This window comes from Lottia gigantea (assembly GCF_000327385.1).
Source record: "Lottia gigantea unplaced genomic scaffold LOTGIsca_14, whole genome shotgun sequence".
NCBI lineage: Eukaryota > Metazoa > Mollusca > Gastropoda > Lottiidae > Lottia > Lottia gigantea.
In genome coordinates this window covers 2,857,045-2,877,290 of record NW_008707617.1, presented here as the reverse complement: position 1 = coordinate 2,877,290, position 20,246 = coordinate 2,857,045, and positions in this window count along the sequence as shown.

Genomic DNA, 20,246 nt, shown 5'->3' with positions numbered 1-20,246 from the left:
TCAGGCGTTCTTGAAGACTGTAAATATAAGCTTACATACTTGATGATACATTTTGTGATAATTCTTGATTTCTCAATTCATCTGCTTGAAGTTGCTGAAAAAAAAAACACTTCTGGATCTAGAACTTAACCATGTAATAGTATTGAAATTAAACTTTGGATTTCTTCCACTATGGATGTTATATGGTCAAAGGAACTATGGACTTTGTAGCTCCTAATATTTCCATCATTTTCAGATCTATTCTATAACATACATAAAAACAATAAATAACTAACATATTGTAAGTCTGAAATTTCTTGTCGTAACATATCTTCTTTTCTATTCTCTTCTTTTTCAATACGAGCCATACTAATACGGAAATCTTCTATCTACAATACATTTACAAAAATAAAAATATTAATTTACTATCTGAAAGTTTTGTTTATGTGGAAATTAGTGAATTGAAGAGAAAGTATACCTTTTGGCCTTACCAAATTAAATTGATTATAAATAACAATGCAGTGACATCAATAGAGCTCTTAATTTCTCATAGCCATTGGCATTATGTATATTTGTGGCTCAACTATTAAGCATTAGCTTATATGACAAATTTTTTTGAAGTTTAACAGCTGAATATCTTAATCAGATTTGTTACAATTTGACAAAAACTTGCTTATTGCTTATCTTCATACATGTTTTTTATCAGTCAAAGTTTGAAAGTTCTGAATCAGCATCTTGAGTGTATGAGAAAGTCAACTTAAAGAAATAGTATTTTCATTCATGTCTGAGAGAAAATGATGGAAATCAAGATATCCATTAAAACCACACCTGCATGATCAATGATTCTTTTTCTGCTCTAGCCTTCATCAATTCTTTATTCATAGTAAACTGAGCTTCTTCTCTTATCTGTTGTTCTAAACTTTGAGCTATCTGAGTAGCTTTACTATCTTGTGCTGCATTAGCTTTATGTAGCTCTGCTATTTCTCTAAAATTACATATATTTCATAATTAACAAATACAATACAAATTTTCAGGTTTTTGCTAGAATAGCATTAAAGTCAAATAAGACTGAGAAATTTATAATTTTTGATTTGAAAAGTGTTATGGACAATTATCATTAATTCCACCAGCTAAGTATTTGTTACTAATGGTATATAGTACATGGTCCAATAATTGCCACCAAATACATATTCAATAAAAATAGTAAGTTGCATCTTCTACAGAATATAATATGCCTTATTCGCCAGATAGTAAGTGCATACAATCAATACAAGTGATTCAAAAATATGAGAAAACCCTAAACGTACTTATATGAGTTATCTAAAGCTGTCTGTAGACTTCTTAACTTTTCTTGATGATCCTCTTCTTCGCTCTACAATTACAGAATTAAACTTTAAATAGACAAATGGAATCAATCACTTTTTAGTGGAAACTAATTCCATTTCTATTCAGTTTCATTTTCGGGATGAGATTTTAGTCACATTCTGATATTCACTTTAGAAATTTGGTGAGTTTTTTTTTTGTTTTGTAATCATATGAAAGTACTAACCTTGTATTTATGAAGTTCTTTTTCTTGCTTCTGTACAGCTGAATTCAGTTGATTAATGGCATCTAAATCAAATAATGAAAATATGTACATTAACTGATACCCATTCACAAACTTGCAGAAATATAAATAACAATTCATTTGTCACATTGTAATCATATTAACACCTAGTCTGAGAGCCGTTGTTTGCAGTGTCTAGGTTGGCACTCGATTGTAGAGTTTTGAACAGGTTCTTTCTGTTCCAATGCTGGCCTCAATATAATGGTATAGAAGCAGATATGCACATTTTTCCATCTAGTTTTTTCTCCACCGTTTTGAATTGGCTTTTTTTCGGAACATGTGGAATGTGTTCTGAACTATCAATAAGTAAACTAAACACAAGATCAACCAAAAGTGAAGAATCTAGATTGGTTGTTATCAAGTTAAATTGAACTTTTTCTTTAGAGATGTTGATCAAGTACAATACAGTTAAAAACCAGGTACCAAATACTGATACGGTATATACTTTTATTAAAGCTAATGAAAATATACCTGTCTGTTTCTTTTCTAAATCAGCTTTAGAATCACAAACTTTTCTTAAATGTTCTAATTCTTTCTTCATTTCTTCTATTTTAGACCTATTTGAAGAAATATAATAGGTTAATAAATATAACTACTGAAAGCAGCAATTATTGCAATTAATTTTCACAACGGCAATTTCCATCTTAGTCAATATTGATGAGTTTCAAGTGGATTGTCTACTCAAGTTGGTTTCTAGTTTTCAACATGTTTTCTGTCAAACACCTGGCATTCTCTTATGTCTTGTATATGAAATGTGGAAAAGATTTTGGGGCCAATAAAATCACTCTTTGTTCTAAAATTGATAATATCAACCAAACACTATTGCTAGTATTAAGGGATCATCTTTCAAACTATTCCTATTTAGGACATTTGTTATGAATGCAGTATTGATAATATTCAATAGATATATCTTACTTTTGTGACGTGATTAAACTATCATTTTCTTTCTCTTTAGCTCGTAATTTTTTAATGATATTGTTACTTTGTAATTGTTGTTTAGATAACTTCTCTCCTATAATAAATAAATACAATATAATAAGATAGTGGACCACAACCACGGCATGCGGATGGTAAAAACGAAACATCCATTTTAAGTTTCATCAAAATCAGTTGAAAACTAAGAGTAATAGCATATTCAAGATTTTGGGGCAAGGGCAATTACTCTGCTTCTAACAGTCGAAAATAGCTCAATTTTGAACTTGATTTTCATTTCATGTTTATGTATGCACATACCGAATTTCATTTGATTCCTTCAAACACACTAGTTTTTGGAGTGTTTACGAGCAATTGATGTTGATAGAAGCACTTACTGTATAGAGGTTAAAGGGCGATAACTCCTCAAAACTGACGTAGGAGGCCTAAATCTTGAAAAAGCCTTAAATTTAATCAGAAGTAAACTAAACTTTCCCAAACCTTTCGATTTAGGTCCAATAACATCCATTTTAAGCTTCATCAAAATCGTTTTATGAATATGTAAACACATACCGAATTTCATTTGATTCCTTCAAAAAATCTAGTTTTTAGTGCGTTTACAAGCAAATGTTGACGGACGGAAGGACGGACGGACAGGGGTGCCGACAATATACGTCCACATAGAGAGATGTGGGCGTATAAAAATAAATATTACATTGACACATTGTTTACAATATTTTTTTTTACTCAATATATAAATATACTGTATATACTATATATTGTTCTATGAAAAATATGAAATCTATATTTCATATCTATGGAAATCTTCAAAGTTGGGTTTAGAGTTTTTGAATGCTGTTCCAATCCTACCTTTCAATTTTTATATGTCTTTTATATATATGGCAGAATCTCTTTTTAACTTTCAAACGCAGATAATTCTGCACTAGCTGAATTGAATTGGGCATATCCAGATTTTGATTGATTGATAAAGAAATAATGAATTGAAATAAACCTTACCCTCTTCTAAAAGCTCTCTTATTTGTTCATCTTTTTCTTCCATCAATTTCTGTTGACTTCTATCATTTACTCTGGAAATCAAACAGAACAAACATTACAATCTAGATAACACAGTTCAAATATTATACATTTTGTTTTTTATAAATTATTACAAACTCAGATTAACACAAACTGACCTGATTTAAACGGCTTTTTTCATAAAAAAGATATCAACCAGGAATAATCAATAAATGTTGTGAGGTCTATAATAGTGTCTAATACAATGGCATTTTTCTGTTCTCAAACTTATATTAGATCTTTTAGAACTTTCAGTTATCAGCAATCATAGCCACTGTTATAATAAAATTTCAGACCCAATTGTTTATATTTGCTGAACTCTGCACATTGCTAGTCAGATCATAACTTCATTACCAATAGAACCAATAGTGCATACATCCACATGCAGGCCAAGTCAAAGAGGTACACATACGGTGAATCTATCAAACAAAATGTTTCTTTTGATAAGCCAATGAAGTGTGTTGTAGTTTAAAACTACAGTTATGACAGTTTTAGATTTGCAACAACTTACTTTTTATGAAGTTCATCTTGTACACTGTTTAACTGTTTCTTTAAATTCTCCTTCTCCTGTAACAGATATATATAAACAGTCACAGATTGAATAGTGTATAGGACAGGAATGAATAAATACCGATATAAGAAATTATGTTAATTATCTAAGATATGTTAAAGATACAAATAAATAATCCGGAATACAGATTTAAAGAAGAATCAAAATCCAAAAAGCTTCATATCACTGGTGTCTTACTCAAAAGTAGAAATTGGGGAGATGTACAAGGAAATTAACATCTGATATTATTGTGCATTTACCTTTATCACAGCATTTAATTTTCTTTCACCTTCTGTTATTCGCATCTTAAATTCTTCTGTTATAGCATCAACATCTTCCATTTTAGCTTCATGAGCTAATTCAGATTGTTCTAATTGACTGTAACATAAGATGCAAAAAAAAATGCGAACATGATTCAAAATTAAATGGACACAATAGATAGCCGTATCAAAGATTCTGCATATCAATTTTATTTTGTAAAATAATTTGGATTCATCATTTATTTTAAACCCAGGGGAGGTTTATATCCTACAGATAATATAGTGCTTCGGCCAGGACTATTCAATATGCGGGTTAAGAGGAGATGCCTGATTACACTGATTGCAGTTTAGAGGTTTCATTGCCTTTCCAGTTATTACATTATTTGTTTATTATTATAAATTTTCTTCCTTAATGTAAAATATTTCAGTTTTATATCAATCAATCTATACCTTCTTAGGATACTATTAGCTTCAAGTAAATCATTATTTTCTTTACTGAGTTGTACCAGTTTATTTTCTCTTGCTTGTAGTACTTCGGCTGTGTCTGCCAGTTTCTGTAACCAAATATAATATGATAAAAAAATACAACAAAACTTGATTCCTGGATGCCTTACTGGAACATCTAAATATTTTATAGCTGAAAATGAGAATAACGAAGAAAAGCAGACAACTATTCACAATGACACAGTTTTAATCATGCATGTTAGACAGAATATTAAAGCTTGATGATATTATAAACTGGATAATAAATCTGATTAAAATACAGATACAGATCATTATATCATGCCTTGCTATCATCAATTTCATTAATATGTTATGAAACAAATACTATATTTTGCACCAATCAAACGCTCCCTTCAGTAAAAGCTGTTTCAGGCTACATTTTCAAAGAATTATTGAAGATTCATTGTTAAAATTCTCTTCTATTGTCAGCCCACATTTAACAAGCATAACTTATGACAACTTCATTGAAACAAAATTTTATTGAACACAATTTAAAGAAGGATTCAGTCAGAGCATAGAAATCAACAAGTGAAGTAACCTGCAGAAAAATGAGAAACAAAGTATGTTGATCTGCATTTCAATCAGATTGGCAATCATTGATAAATTTTAAAAATTATTTTGTGCAAATCAAGTCTCATTCCATGTATATGTAATTATCAAAATAATGTAGTCATCTACTTTTATCCTTTATAAGTTTGACACAAATCTCATAAAACAAAACAACACTCAAAGAGAAATGATTGAAATCATGAAACAACATGGAAAGGAGCAGACTAAAACATATCATTATACATATTATAGTATGTTTAATTGTTAAGTTATGATCAATTTCTTATGTTTAATGCTCATTATCATGTCGGTTCATTTCAAGTATTGATATTTATCTAGTAGTGATGTGGTCTATCTATATGCAGTGTTTTTATTTCATAAACAAATTAAATTTCATAAAAAAATTAATTAAGCAAGAAATAGTAATTAAGAGAGAATTCAGATCTAGTTAAAACTGTTGGGGTAGAATATTACCTTTACTATTTCCAGCTCTTGTTTAGTCGCAGTCTGAAAATCAGCATGCATTTTATAATCATGTCATACATCTTGGTAAAGAAGGTATTAACAGTAAAGTTTTGTAAGAAAATACCATTGAATAATTTGTTAAAATCTTTTCAATTAAGGTTTTACTTATAAGAGAGAATTGTGATATCTAATTAGCCAAGATAAAGTTAATAATCATAACCCTAGGGTAATAATTTACAGGGATCTAGTAATCACCACTTGTTTTATAACTAAACATCAAGATAGCTTGCCAGGTAAGGTAATATATTGTCAGCTTTGATTTTGAATAAAAATATTTGGCAGTACAATAATAACAATTACCAGTATGAATTAATCAACCTTCAGACATACACTTCTTTTGAATTTTCCTGGGCGATACGGATACTGTATAATATTACGAAGTTTCATCAAAATCTGTCAAGAATAATTGAGCCTTCTAGAGTATTTTTTTTTTTTTGTAAACAGTATTTTATTCATAAATATATTCAAAATATATACATTAAGAAAAGGATTGGGGAACAGGCTGGGCCTATATTACCCCTCTCCAACAATCGTTTATATGTAACTATAAATTATATGTAAAATTTGAAAAAGATGGAAACTTATAATACATACATATTTACATTATGTACAACTTGCTACACGGGATTTATGCTTGTAATGATAATAAATTTTCTTTTCAAAATTTACAGGCAATAACTTGAACGCGTTTTAAAGAACAATGAAATTACTCTAACTTTCGATTCTTCTGATTTTCGATTCTGCGTCATTGGTTATCAAAAGGGGCTAAGATACATCACGATTATTTTCATCCAACGCAATGCATCAATTCTAGGTTTGTAGATTCATCGGTGAATCGTTGCAGCCCTACCAATAACTCATACTAAATATTTTTCGATTTTTCTGATTTTCAATAGGGTTCATCCTTGGGTGATACTAACACACCAAGTTTCATCTAAATCCTTCAAGAATTGTGCCTTATGGGGTATTTATGAGCTAAAAATTTAACGTGGGCAATAACTCATACTAAATATTTTTCGATTTTTCTGATTTTCGATACGGTTCATCCTTGAGAGAAAACCAAACATTTACAAGTTTCGTTAAAATCTGTCAATAATTGAGCTATTAGAGTGTCTACAAGCTAAAATTGAATGCATTTTGAAGATTTTAAATAGGGTTTATCCCTGGGTGAAAGCAAACACTCACACCAAGTTTCATCAAAATCTGTCAAGAATTGCGTCTTCTAGAGTGTTTACGAGCATTTCAAGAACAAGGGTTATAACTCATTCTATATAATTTTTGGATTTTTCTGATTTTCAACAGGGTTCATTACAAACAATCATACCAAGTTTGGTTAAAATCAGTCAAGAATTGTGCCTTTTAGAGTGTTTGTGGATGGACAGACGGACGGACCTGGGAGACGACAATATAGGCCCCCATTTGATGTGAGTGTATATAACGCAGTATAATCCTATATAAATATCTCAAGTTGTCATACATCTCAATCTAGAGCTATTACATGAAAAGCATTGGCCACGAAAAGCAAAATGTTAACAATATTAATGAGGGAACAGCATTCATTAACTGTTAACAAACATTAACATTAGAGAAAAAATATGAAACAATGAATTGTTTTCTTTTCTTTTCTTTTTAAAAATTAAACAACTATAAAGTTAAAAAAAAATGCAAATAAATAATTAGCATTGATCAAAAGGTTTTCTAAAGCAATTCAGTGCTTAATGATTAGATGACAAAGCATAACCACAATGAAATATGATTGATGTGGACAGACACGCCAACTCATTTCATGAAATAGGAGTTTAAACATCTCACACCAGGTTATGACTGCAGAATGATGATTTATATACAGGATTTACAGTGTGCACAATATGAAATACATAGATTCAATGCTATTTGTGTCAAGAGAAGTTCAATAATTTGAGCGCGATTTATCAAAGTGTTTCCAAGACATTAATAACAAATGAGAAAAACAATGCACTAATATATATTTCTAAAATGTATTGTTATAACGCTGATCCTATTCCGCTTATAGCAGTATATAACATGTATTTTTTTTGGGTTGTTCAGAATAAGTAACAGGGTTTACTGGGATATAAATAGTAACAGGTGGCAGATATTAAAATCAAGAAATTTAGGTACTCTCCATAGTCTGACACATTTATATGGTCCCAATGCATGTTGGAGTGCACAGTATGTTTTTTCAATTTGTATTTTACTGAAATGAGTATATTTTATTGGTATCGGTATTAGAGTGGGGAATTACTAGATGAATCTGCAGAAAATACTTCTAAATATATACTTACTATACCTATATCAAGTAATAATAGGACAATCAATACATGTACATTATAAGGTTTCCACAACAATCAGTACGAAATATATATCAGTAACATGTGATGTATATAAAAGGGACTAAATGAAGTGAAAGATAAAGTAAGAACCATAAAGCAGGATGATAATCAACCCTAACATACCTTTAGTAATTTCTCAGTTTGATATGGATTATTACTTTCTTCTGAAACCACTGATAACTCTGGTGAATGATGCTCTGAAATACCGAACCATTCATAAAGAATTGAAAACATAAGGAAAGAAAGAGTTCAAAAAACAAGATAGAAACCCAAATTAAGTTCTGTACATTTTAAATAGTGTGAAAAGACAATGTTTGATTGTTGCTTGAACAATCCATATTCTCGACAATTAGAGACTAATAACCTCCCTTGGCAGACCACCATTCGATATATCCAATTTGGAATCTTGTAATATTTGGAGTAAAAGGATGGTGATTGAAAATGGTGGCCTTCATTGAATCATCGAAAACTGTTGCACCAACCCACTTGTCCATAAGTGATCGATGTGAAACTTGACAGAAAGGTTCTTACATGTGTCCTCAAAAATTGTATCAAAAATTTCGGAAAATTCTAATGCTTCCTTACATTATAAATCAAAGTTTTAAGGTGGGATTTTTCGTCTCCCACAAAATGTTCTTTGAAGGAATATAATTGGTAGAGTAGTAAAGTACCAATCAAAATTAATGAAGAGAATATAGGATTGTGAAAGCAATGGCTAGATGATGATCATCATCATACCGTTGCTAAAGGAACATGGAGTCTGGTAGGAAAATGGTTCATTCACATGGTTTTGCAAACATACCAGTATACAATTAGTTGCTTTTTGAACATCTCAAATATGCTCAATGACTAAGCTTATATAATGTAAAGAATTACAGAAATTTGGAATACTTTTGACACTCTGGGTGGAAAATACTACATTTGTACATTCCATACTTACTGTGTTCATCATGAGATGATCTTCTATGGTCAGGATCAAAATCATCACCGGAATCTAGCTCATGTCTATCTACACTATCACGTCCTGGACTTAATGCTGCATCATTTTCACCAGCTTTACTATATGTACTAGAACTCGACTGACTATCTGTACGATGATGTGATGTTGTTCCACGTGCAACAGTTTTTTGAAGAGCTAATTTCAAGGGAGATAAATCAAACAGTTTATATTCTCCATTGGGCGTTGGAGTAGAGATTATTTCGATATCAGATGATGTTGTAGTTTCAATATCATCACTACTATCATGTCCACTTACACTTTTATCAATTTCAGATTCAACTTTAGAGCTTTCTGATTTTTCTCCATTTGAATCGTGATTGTCACCAGCCCCATATTCTGATTTCATCATGTCTGCCATGGCTTCTTCTAACATGCCAGATACATTCACAAATGATTCACCTAAACTTTCATTTTCTAAACTTACAGTTGTACCTTCTGGAGCTTCTGTAATGGTGTCACCTGAAGTACTAGTACCTAAACTGATATCTAATTTATCACTGGATTCATCTACATTAACCTTCTGTTCTTCAACATTAGTTTGTGGTATTTCATCAATATAGTCTTTCTGTGAGTCAAATTCATTCTTATCTTGAGAAATATTCACCAAAGAAACCGTTTCAACATTATCCACAGTTATTACTGCACAAGGCATACCTTCACATTCTACAGATGTAATTTCTGAATCAACTGATGAATCTTCCCGTAGTTTGATAGCATCTAAATCCACCGATATAATAGAGGGGGCATCATTAATAATATTCACACTTTCATCAGCAGTTGTTGTCAACTCAAGAGCAGTATCTACACTTGATTTGGAATCATCTGTAAGGGCCACTTGTGGACTTTCACTTTTTGAATCAGTTGAATCATCAATATTAATCAAATCCTCAACTCCTAAATCTTGTTTACTTTTAGTTTCAATTGAATTTTGAAGATCACTTCGTAGCAAATTAACCTCTTGTTTATCAGTAAAAGATTTATCAGAGTCAGACATAGATAGAATAGTGGTATCAGATGCTATCAAGAAATGAGAGTGTTCCAATGCAACATTTTCTTCAGTTTTACTGCCTATGACACTTTCAGAATAGACTGTTTCCACATCAGTATTGTCAAAATTGCTATCGCATGTACTGGTACTTAATACATTTTGAGAGCCTAATAGAGCCACAAATTTATCCTCATCTGTATAACTTTGAACATTTGTAGGCAAGGAAACTTCAGAAACTGAATCTTTCTCCACACATTCACTGTCTATTTTTGAGCCTAAATCAGTTTCACTGTTATCCTTATCACATATGTTTAAATTACTTTCTAAATCTATAACATTTCTATCTGAATCCTTTTGAGGACTATTTTCATTTACCTTTGTTCTAGTTGTATTAATGTCCATTTTTGTTTCATTTTTCTGAATAACAGATTTGTTTTCCTTCACACGAGATACTTCTGATGAGGTAATAGAGCTCCAAGAATCACTTTGGCTTTCACCCCAATTGAATCCCCAGCCTCCTGATGATTTATCTGATTCAGTATTTTTAGAATCTTTATCTTTTGATAATCTTGGAGATAACTTAGGCTTAGTTTTCAAATAATCCTCAGAGGACTTTCTATCCAGCATTGATGTTCTTTTCTCCTTTGATTTAGACTTGTCTGTATCTGAGGTTGCTATTCTAGTGTCACCGTCTTGTGTTTTGTTACCATGACTGGATACATTAGAATCTCTTGTTGGTGTGGATGTCATCCAAGTATTCCAAAAATCATTTCCAGCTTCTTGTTTTGCTTTTGATTTAGTCTCTGGTTTAACTTTAAAAAAAAAATGGAAATGAGATCCACTTGAGCAGCCACAAATATACCCAAATTAAAGCCCAAGCTCTTATCAATTGCAAATTTCAAAATCATATATAATAATATCAGTTTAGATAAGCCTTTAACTATGCCTTAAAAACTACTATCCAAATAGAAATTGTCAATTATATAATTGAATTCTACAAGAGCATTTGCACAGGTAAGTATTCAAGCCAAAAACTATAAAGTTAAGAATTTATTATGTTCTTTATCCAATAAAGATTAATTGGCCACCAGAATAAATGTTGAAGAAGTACAATATAAAGACTGCTGTAAAACAACTTTATAGACTACTGAGATTACATATTAATATATCAAAAACTCACTAAAAGCTTTGTTTACTGTTTACATTACAGTAGTCATTACAGTATTGCTTATTACCTGAAGTGCTAGCTTTGACTTCACTTTCTTCATCATCTTGAATATCTAAAGCTTTATCAATTTTAGTCTGAGCAGTTTTAAGTGCCTGGGAAGCTTGTGATGCTATATCAGTCCAACCTGAACTCCACCAACTCATCTTGGTATCTACACAAAAAATGATAGCATTTTTCTGTTACTGTTTAATTCAATGTTAAACTTTGTTGATATATATGAAACCTTTAAATTGCAATTGATACATTAAGTTTACTAAACAAAGTAAAAGTGAATTTGTTGACAATAAGCAACTAGAAATATTATTTCATTATCGTGCAAAGATCATTGCAGTGCAGTCTAAATTTTTCAAAAAAATTCTGGGCAAGAAGTTTGTTTATTGGTATAAATATTTCTGTTGATCAGAATACACTCTATGACAAAAGCATATTTGAGGGTTCAAATGGTTAAGTATTACTATTAGAATGTCTTAACTTCTGCTTAGGGTCAAAATTCGGACTAAATTTCCCTCTCCTCTGTGACTGTTAGGCTATTTTTCCACTGGATTGTATTTTCAACAACCAAATCACGATCTATGACTTTAGATAGTATTTCATAGTTTATATTTATTATCTCAGTCGTCATCCAAATGAATAACTGCACCCGGTGCCAGTCCAAACACAGCCACACAGGCTGAAGAATAGCCTACTAAGGTATCGTTATGACAATTTTTTCACATTAAACCACGGTTTGTTACTATGAAAGGGTCGTGATTTTTTGTACAATCAATACATACCACTCAAATATTTTTCTTATTTCTTCAAATTACCCCTGTATTTTGTAAAAGTATTCAATGTTTACATTTTACCTAAAAATTATCAGCCATGACAGATGACGTTTCAATTCTCGTCGTAGACGAGTTACTACGAGAATAAAATCCAGACCACAACAAGATCACATTATATTAAATACTGTACGTAACGCGGGTGATCAGTTTCTGAAAATACTTTAGCTGTACACCCTTTAATATGAATGTGCCAGGTTTTAACTTAGATTTTATGAAAGCTCATTCAATGCCCTTTTGAAACATTTAAGTCTCAATATTAAGAATTTTGTACGATGGGCCGTAATTTTAACCCGAAAATGTCAAAGACTGTATATATTTCAGAGTGAGGTGGACACCCTTCAATATGAATGTGACAGGTTTTAACATAGATTTTATGAAAGCTCATTCAATGCCCTTTTGAAACATTTAAGTCTCAATATTGAGAAATTTGTACGATGGGTCGTAATTTTAGCCCGAAAATGTTTAAAATAGAAAATTTAAAAAAGTCTGAACCTGTATATATTTCAGAGTGAGGTGACCACCCTTTAATATGAATGTGCCAGGCTTTAACCTCGATTTTATTAAAGCTCATTCAATGCCCTTTTGAAATATACAAGTCTCATTATTGGGAATTTTGTACGATGGGCCGTAATTTTAATCCGAAAATGTCTATAAGTAAACATTTTTAAAAAGTCAAAGACTGTATATATTTCAGAGTGAGGTGGACACCCTTTAATATGAATGTGCCAGGTTTTAACATAGATTTTATGAAAGCTCATTCAATGCCCTTTTGAAACATTTAAGTCTCAATATTGAGAATTTTGTACGTAACGCGGGTGATCAGTTTCTGAAAATCGCATCCGCTGGAAGCGAACCTTAACTTGTCATCTACCAACCAACCATTCTGAAAATCGGGTACAAACATTGACAAATATGTCAGGGAAAATAGTGCGGTTAATATACAGACAACCAATATTATTTTGTCCCACATAATATTATTGCTAATAATATCAAACATAGCCTACCTATAGCTGTAGTGCTATCAATCTTTGGTCTTTGGAAACGGGCCGGTGCCAGAAAGTGTAAAGCTAAATAAAAAAATTGTTGAATTGAATGCCATGTCACTCTATGTTGTTGTACTAAAAGAAATAAGAAGACACCCTTACTCCCTTTAAGAGTGACAAAGTATTTTATTTACAAAAACAGTGACATAGACAATTCTGTGGCCCTTATTCGACCGGTGGGTTCGTTTTGCCGCATTGCCCAACTTGCCGCATCGTGCCCAGCTGCACAAAAACGACTTGTAAAACAAAACTAAAGGTTTCTGATAAAATCCGGAATGACCATTTGTTTCACATGAAACGATATATTTTAATCTGTTGCCCCGCATCGATTTTCTTTTTATTTATAATTTGGACCTGTTAGGGAAATTGAAAGCATAGTTTTATGGTAAAATCTGGATTAAAATAAATACTAAGTACAAACGATCAGAACCGTATAAATACAAAATACATAAAACAAGTCCAGTTCAATAAATAAAATTGGTCATAACTTGACAGATACCATTAAATATGAATGTGCCAGGTTTTAACCTAGATTTTATGAAAGCTCATTCAATGCCCTTTTGAAACATTTAAGTCTCAATATTGAAAATTTTGTACGATGGGCCGTAATTTTAGCCCGAAAATGTTTATAAATGAAAATTTAAAAAAGTCAAAACCTGTATATATTTCAGAGTGAGGTGACCACCCTTTAATATGAATGTGCCAGGTTTTAACCTCAATTTTATGAAAGCTCATTCAATGCCCTTTTGAAATATACAAGTCTCATTATTGAGAATTTTGTACGATGGGTCGTAATTTGAGCCGCAATATGTCTATAAGTGTAGATTTTGATCATAGGAAATCTATTTTAAAAAAAGTGTTCATTTTAACACGGACGACCCCCAGATTTGATAAGATTCAGACCACGATATAAATAGCGTCGCGAATCATGATTAACCTATAGTTGGAACCTAGTATAACTTGAAGGCCTAAGCTTCAATTACAAATTGGAGCGCTTTTGTCGTTATGATCAAAATTAGTTTAGGGTTGTTTCCCTTCGATAATTCTTGTTTACAATATTACTCTTTAAACTCGCAAAGTGTAGGAGAAGTTATATTATATATCAGACATAAAATTAAATTTTCATGGCAGATCACATTCAGGTTCGTAGTTTTTCGGAATTTCATCACATCAAAAACGAAATTTGATACAAAAATGAACCATTGATATGCCCATATAAATATTAGTAGATAGGCCTATTCTATGATGTCCTTGTGCCCAATAGCACCTGTCTTGTAAAACTAGCTACCATAATAAGAATTTTTTATTTAATTCGAAGCTCCGTTCAGTAATCAAGAAGTTTACCATTCTTACTTTCTTAGGCTACTTCTGTAAATTTCATTGCCTTGGCTTCGTAAATTTTCAAAACGAACTTGAAAGACACATCGAGTTTTTCTTACACATCAATTTCAAAGTGATTCGATTTATCAGACTTTTACTCGGTCACCTAAACAGAGCTAAGGTGAAGAATATTCGTCATGAAATCGGGTTCAGCTTACATCTCGGTTATCTCCACTCAATATTTTGACTGTTAATTTCCCATACTTCTCTTACCTATGAAAATATAATGTAAGGGGTCAACACACTGTGTACCGAACAGGTCAAATATAGGGACAGAGAATGCAAAGCCTAACATCGAAAAACAAAAATATTTTACATGTACCACGCTCTAATAGAAAAAAATTATTAGTATATTTCTGGAAAACAGACTTTACATTACTGTAAGTGGAAATTGTCAGAAGTGAATGAAAATCTACATGTTGGTTTAGGTTAAGCATAATCGAGAAACTTCTTTGCAGCCTACAGTGTAAAGAGTCAGAATAGCGTTGAGCCTTATCTTTCATATTTAGATCACAAGATTCCTACTAAGTACTGATAGAACACATTGTTGGACATCAAATTTGTGATAATGGATAAAACATGTTACTCAGTGAAAATCAAAATTGTGATAATGGATAAAACATGTTACTCAGTGAAAATCAAAATTGTGATAATGGATAAAACATGTTACTCAGTGAAAATCAAAATTGTGATAATGGATAAAACATGTTACTCAGTGAAAATCAAAATTGTGATATTGGATAAAATATGTTACTCAGTGAAAATCAAAATTGTGATAGTGGATATAATATGTTACTCAGTGAAAATCAAAATTGTGATAATGGATAAAACATCTTACTCAGTGTAAATCAAAATTGTGATAATGGATGAAACATGTTACTCAGTGAAAATCAAAATTGTGATAATGGATAAAACATGTTACTCAGTGAAAATCAAAATTGTGATAATGGATAAAACATGTTACTCGGTGAAAATCAAAATTGTGATAATGGATAAAACATGTTACTCAGTGAAAATCAAAATTGTGATATGGGATAAAATATGTTACTCAGTGAAAATCAAAATTGTGATAGTGGATATAATATGTTACTCAGTGAAAATCAAAATTGTGATAATGGATAAAACATCTTACTCAGTGTAAATCAAAATTGTGATAATGGATAAAACATGTTACTCAGTGTAAATCAAAATTGTGATAGTGGATAAAACATATTACTCAGTGTAAATCAAAATTGCGATAATGGATAAAACATGTTACTCAGTGTAAATCAAAATTGTGATAGTGGATAAAATATGTTACTCAGTGAAAATCAAAATTGCGATAATGGATAAAACATGTTACTCAGTGTAAATCAAAATTGTGATAGTGGATATAATATGTTACTCAGTGAAAATCAAAATTGTGATAATGGATAAAACATGTTACTCAGTGAAAATCAAAATTGTGATAATGGATAAAACATCTTACTCAGTGTAAATCAAAATTGTGATAGTGGATAAAATAAATTATGTTACTCAGTTAAAATCAAAATTGCGATAATGGATAAAATATGTTACTCGGTGTAAATCAAAATTGAGATACTGGATAAAACATGTTACTCAGTGTAAATCAAAATTGTGATAGTGGATAAAACAGATTACTCAGTGTAAATCAAAATTGTGATATTGGAAGTTCTAAGTCGTGATAATAGAAATCAATTGGGCAAAAATGCTGGCCAGCAACACTAAAAAAATATAAATCTAAAATAAACCTAACCGAAACATACGCACAAGTCGCGAGAGAAACTGTGGGTGTAAGGGGTAGCTACTTAGAGCTTGTAGGTCCTATCAGTATGAAATGATACCCTTCTTATGATAACATAATATCTACGATATGTTTAATAATTAGAACCTGACACCTACTCAAGCCTAACTTCAAGAACACATAGCACCACTAGGAAAACCAGCATACCTGCTTTCGTTCAACATTCTGCGACCCTGCCTGGGGATTCTGATAGTCTTTTCATGCTATGCTCGTGCATTTTGACAACTCGATAACCCTTTTCCAAACCAGCATCACCTCGGTAGTTAAACAAAGAACACATCGAACAACAGATAATCCACTGTACTTGTCGACGTCTATGATAGAAGCATTGTTGCTACCAACGTCATCTCTGTGACCCAAAAATTTCCATATAACGTTCACCAAAGTAACAGTAGCATAATTTGTCAAAATTGTCGGGGTCTGATCGCCCCCCATATTCAATATTCAACACCGGAATAATATATACCTACACAACCCTAGCCGGACAAATCTGGTCCTACGCAGTTCTTCCGACGTGATATTGGGATGTGATTAACTCCTCTGCCAAAATAGGCTTTTGTCATAGTGAAAATCCTCAAAAACTAGGGACCCAAAAAATGGGTCGTAGCAAACCCCATGAAAATCGACATCTTGTATTTGGCCCTAAACCAAGTTCCTATGTCCCATTCTAAGGAACTGCAGAGGGTCAGATTTGTCGGACAACACAAACCTATATCCAACATAATCAAACTCCCACCTTTCTGTACGCTTTTTTCTAAATTATTTCCGTTTTTAATTTTCATTGAAAGCCAATGATGTACTACCAAGTGTTGATTATAGGATCTGAAAGAAAATCCTGTATTAAGAGTGAAGAATCATATTAAATATTGTCATCAGTTGTAAAAGATAAGAGATTGTGTAAATATAGCGACGAGGCGAACAAACGAATACAAAAAAAAAAAATAACAACAACTTTAAAGTCCTATTTTCCTGCTCTTGGAGCTATTTAAGACTGGCAAAGTCAAACAGTGAGCAATAAAGGAAATTTTCACCAGGAGAGTGGCGGTTCCTTATTATTGTTTGATATGGCCTCGGGCAATTGTCTTATCCTATTGACTATGCCTTTTTAATAAATAAAGGCAACATAATTTATAATATAACACATTTTATAGCAGTGAAAGTCGCCCAAAGCATAACAAATGAAGTACTTCGCATTCTGTATTTAACAATGATCGCCTTGGTTACATACAGTAGCTCTTGTAACTTAACCCCCGATTTCATCTCACACCCAAGCCAAGCTGCGAGGCAAGTTGACGGTTAGTTCGACTTGACGTTGCCTTCATTTTTGAAAACTAACTATTGATAGAACATACGTTACTGGGAACTTTCTCATTGACTAGAAATCACCTCAATCAAGACCTAGAAACAATGGTTTTAGTTTGAGGGTTCAAATTTCTATTGTAGCCTACTGCACTGAGAACGATTCATTCATTATCAAGGGCTTAAATCTTGGTTTGAGATTGTTATATTTTTTTTCTTAAAAAGGGGTGTGGTGGGGATATTAAGAAGACATTTAACGCTAACGGGACGTATCTGAGGTCTTATTGTTCACAGCTCATCGTCGAAATGAGTGTCAAAAATTTTCTGCGTTTGAAAGTTAAAAAGACGACTCGACTTTTGTTGAGACTCTGTCATATATAAGACATATAGAAATATATATTGAAATTATGTCATTTTCGTACATTTCTAGTACTTATAAAGACTATTATATACATGTATTCAAAACCCAAATCAAACCCCGAAAATGGCGAATTTGTCCCTTTAAAGACATAGATTTATGGTTAGCGGATCATAATATAAAGGTATCTTTTTATTATCGTGCTTTTTATTATTACTGGCTGTGATATAATCACAAAGCAATTTAAATTGGCGAAATAAAAAATTTTGACGCCAGCTATGTGATAGTGAATTGACCGATAAAGAATTTTTAGAATGATAACTCAAAACCTTTAGTGTTTAACGATGCGTTTAATCCCCTAGCTCGTTACTTTATAATTTCAACAATGACAAATTTGTGAAATAGCGAAACCCAAAGAGGCTGTCATTTTGTCCTACTTTGCTATCCCACAATGAGTCGTTATCAATAAACGAAATTTTAATCCAACATTATTAAAACCTTACCTATTGTTTTTTTAATTTAATCTAATTTTTTATCAGTAGAAAATGAATAGAATTTCACAATCACGTGGCATTTGACTGACATCTAAGGTACGGCTCTAAATCCGATTTTTTTCTATTTAAAATAAAAAAAAAATTGTTAAGCTAAGTCATAGCATACTTATTATCCAAGAAATTTTACTTTATATGATTACCGTACTTAGATTGTTCCAGATCTGCACAGTTCAAACACTCTCCCCCTCGCGAAATAAGTTGAGTTTGGTTTCCGCGTGACCTATCCGTACCTCATACTGACACTTCATGTCTTATGACATCTTTTTGATAACGGTTTGGTTTCTTCTAATTATATGATAAAACCAGTCCAGTGAAAAGCAACAAAGGTGAGGGTCTTTGTTGGAAATTAACGAACAATATCAGGTTATATGATCACTGTGTTTTTTGAATAACTCTTAATTACATGTTAAATGATGTATCGTCCAGAAAATAGCATTAATAGTCTCAGATTACTCTGAGTACACACAAATTTCAATAAAAACTATGAAACTATTCCAACAGAAGTGACAAACTATTTAATTCAATTTCTCAGTTATTTGTTAAGAGCAAAGGTATATATGGCGAAAGAGAAAAAGTTTATTATAAAAGCAGGTTTTTCGTTGTGTTTTTTGATTTCAGTGATTTTGGGAAGTCTTGTAGGGTTAATATACATCGCTAACATGAACTGTGTTCATTTCAGATAGAATAAATAAGGCTGTAGAATTCTGTTGATAAAATACTGTGTCTCAAGCATTGTCATAAATAATGTCGAAAATATTCGAATGTATGAATCTTTGTCTGAGAAAAGACTAATGAATCTTGCTTGATAACTAAAAAGGTATGTCACAGTGAGTCAAACTCAACAAGTTTTATTTTATGCTTTCTGATTCTGATAGGCGGGTTTAAAATCCAACCACTCCAAACAGCCCAAACAGAAATAAGAAATTGAGCAGATTTTGGTGTCAGGAATAAAGATTTCATACTAGGCCTACTAAACGAAACTATAAGACTGCCATTTTTGTCAATGTTGTGTCATCAAAGGTTTTTCAAAATACTTTGAGTGAAAAATGAACAATGATCATCCAACATAAAATACATTAAGACACATACGAGATAAGAATTCAACCTGAATACCTATACACCTTTTTCTATATCGCTCTACAAGTTGTATTGAGCACTATTTTAACAGTGAAAATATTTTATTATTCACAAGGTTTTGGGACATAGGCCATGACACCGCACTACGGATTATTTATTTAAAATACGTTGCAATCCTTTACTTTTCAGTAGATATTTTAAAGGCTAGACCCGTTTTTTTATTTTACTTTTTTTTATTTTAAAGGGGCTTTAGGATTTTTTTATAGGTCAGAATTATTTTGTTTGTTTAAATTTTTATTAAAACTATATTGACCAAAATCTAAAATCATTACATCACCCCGTTTTCAATTAATCCTTTTAAAACCAATCCATTTTTCAAGT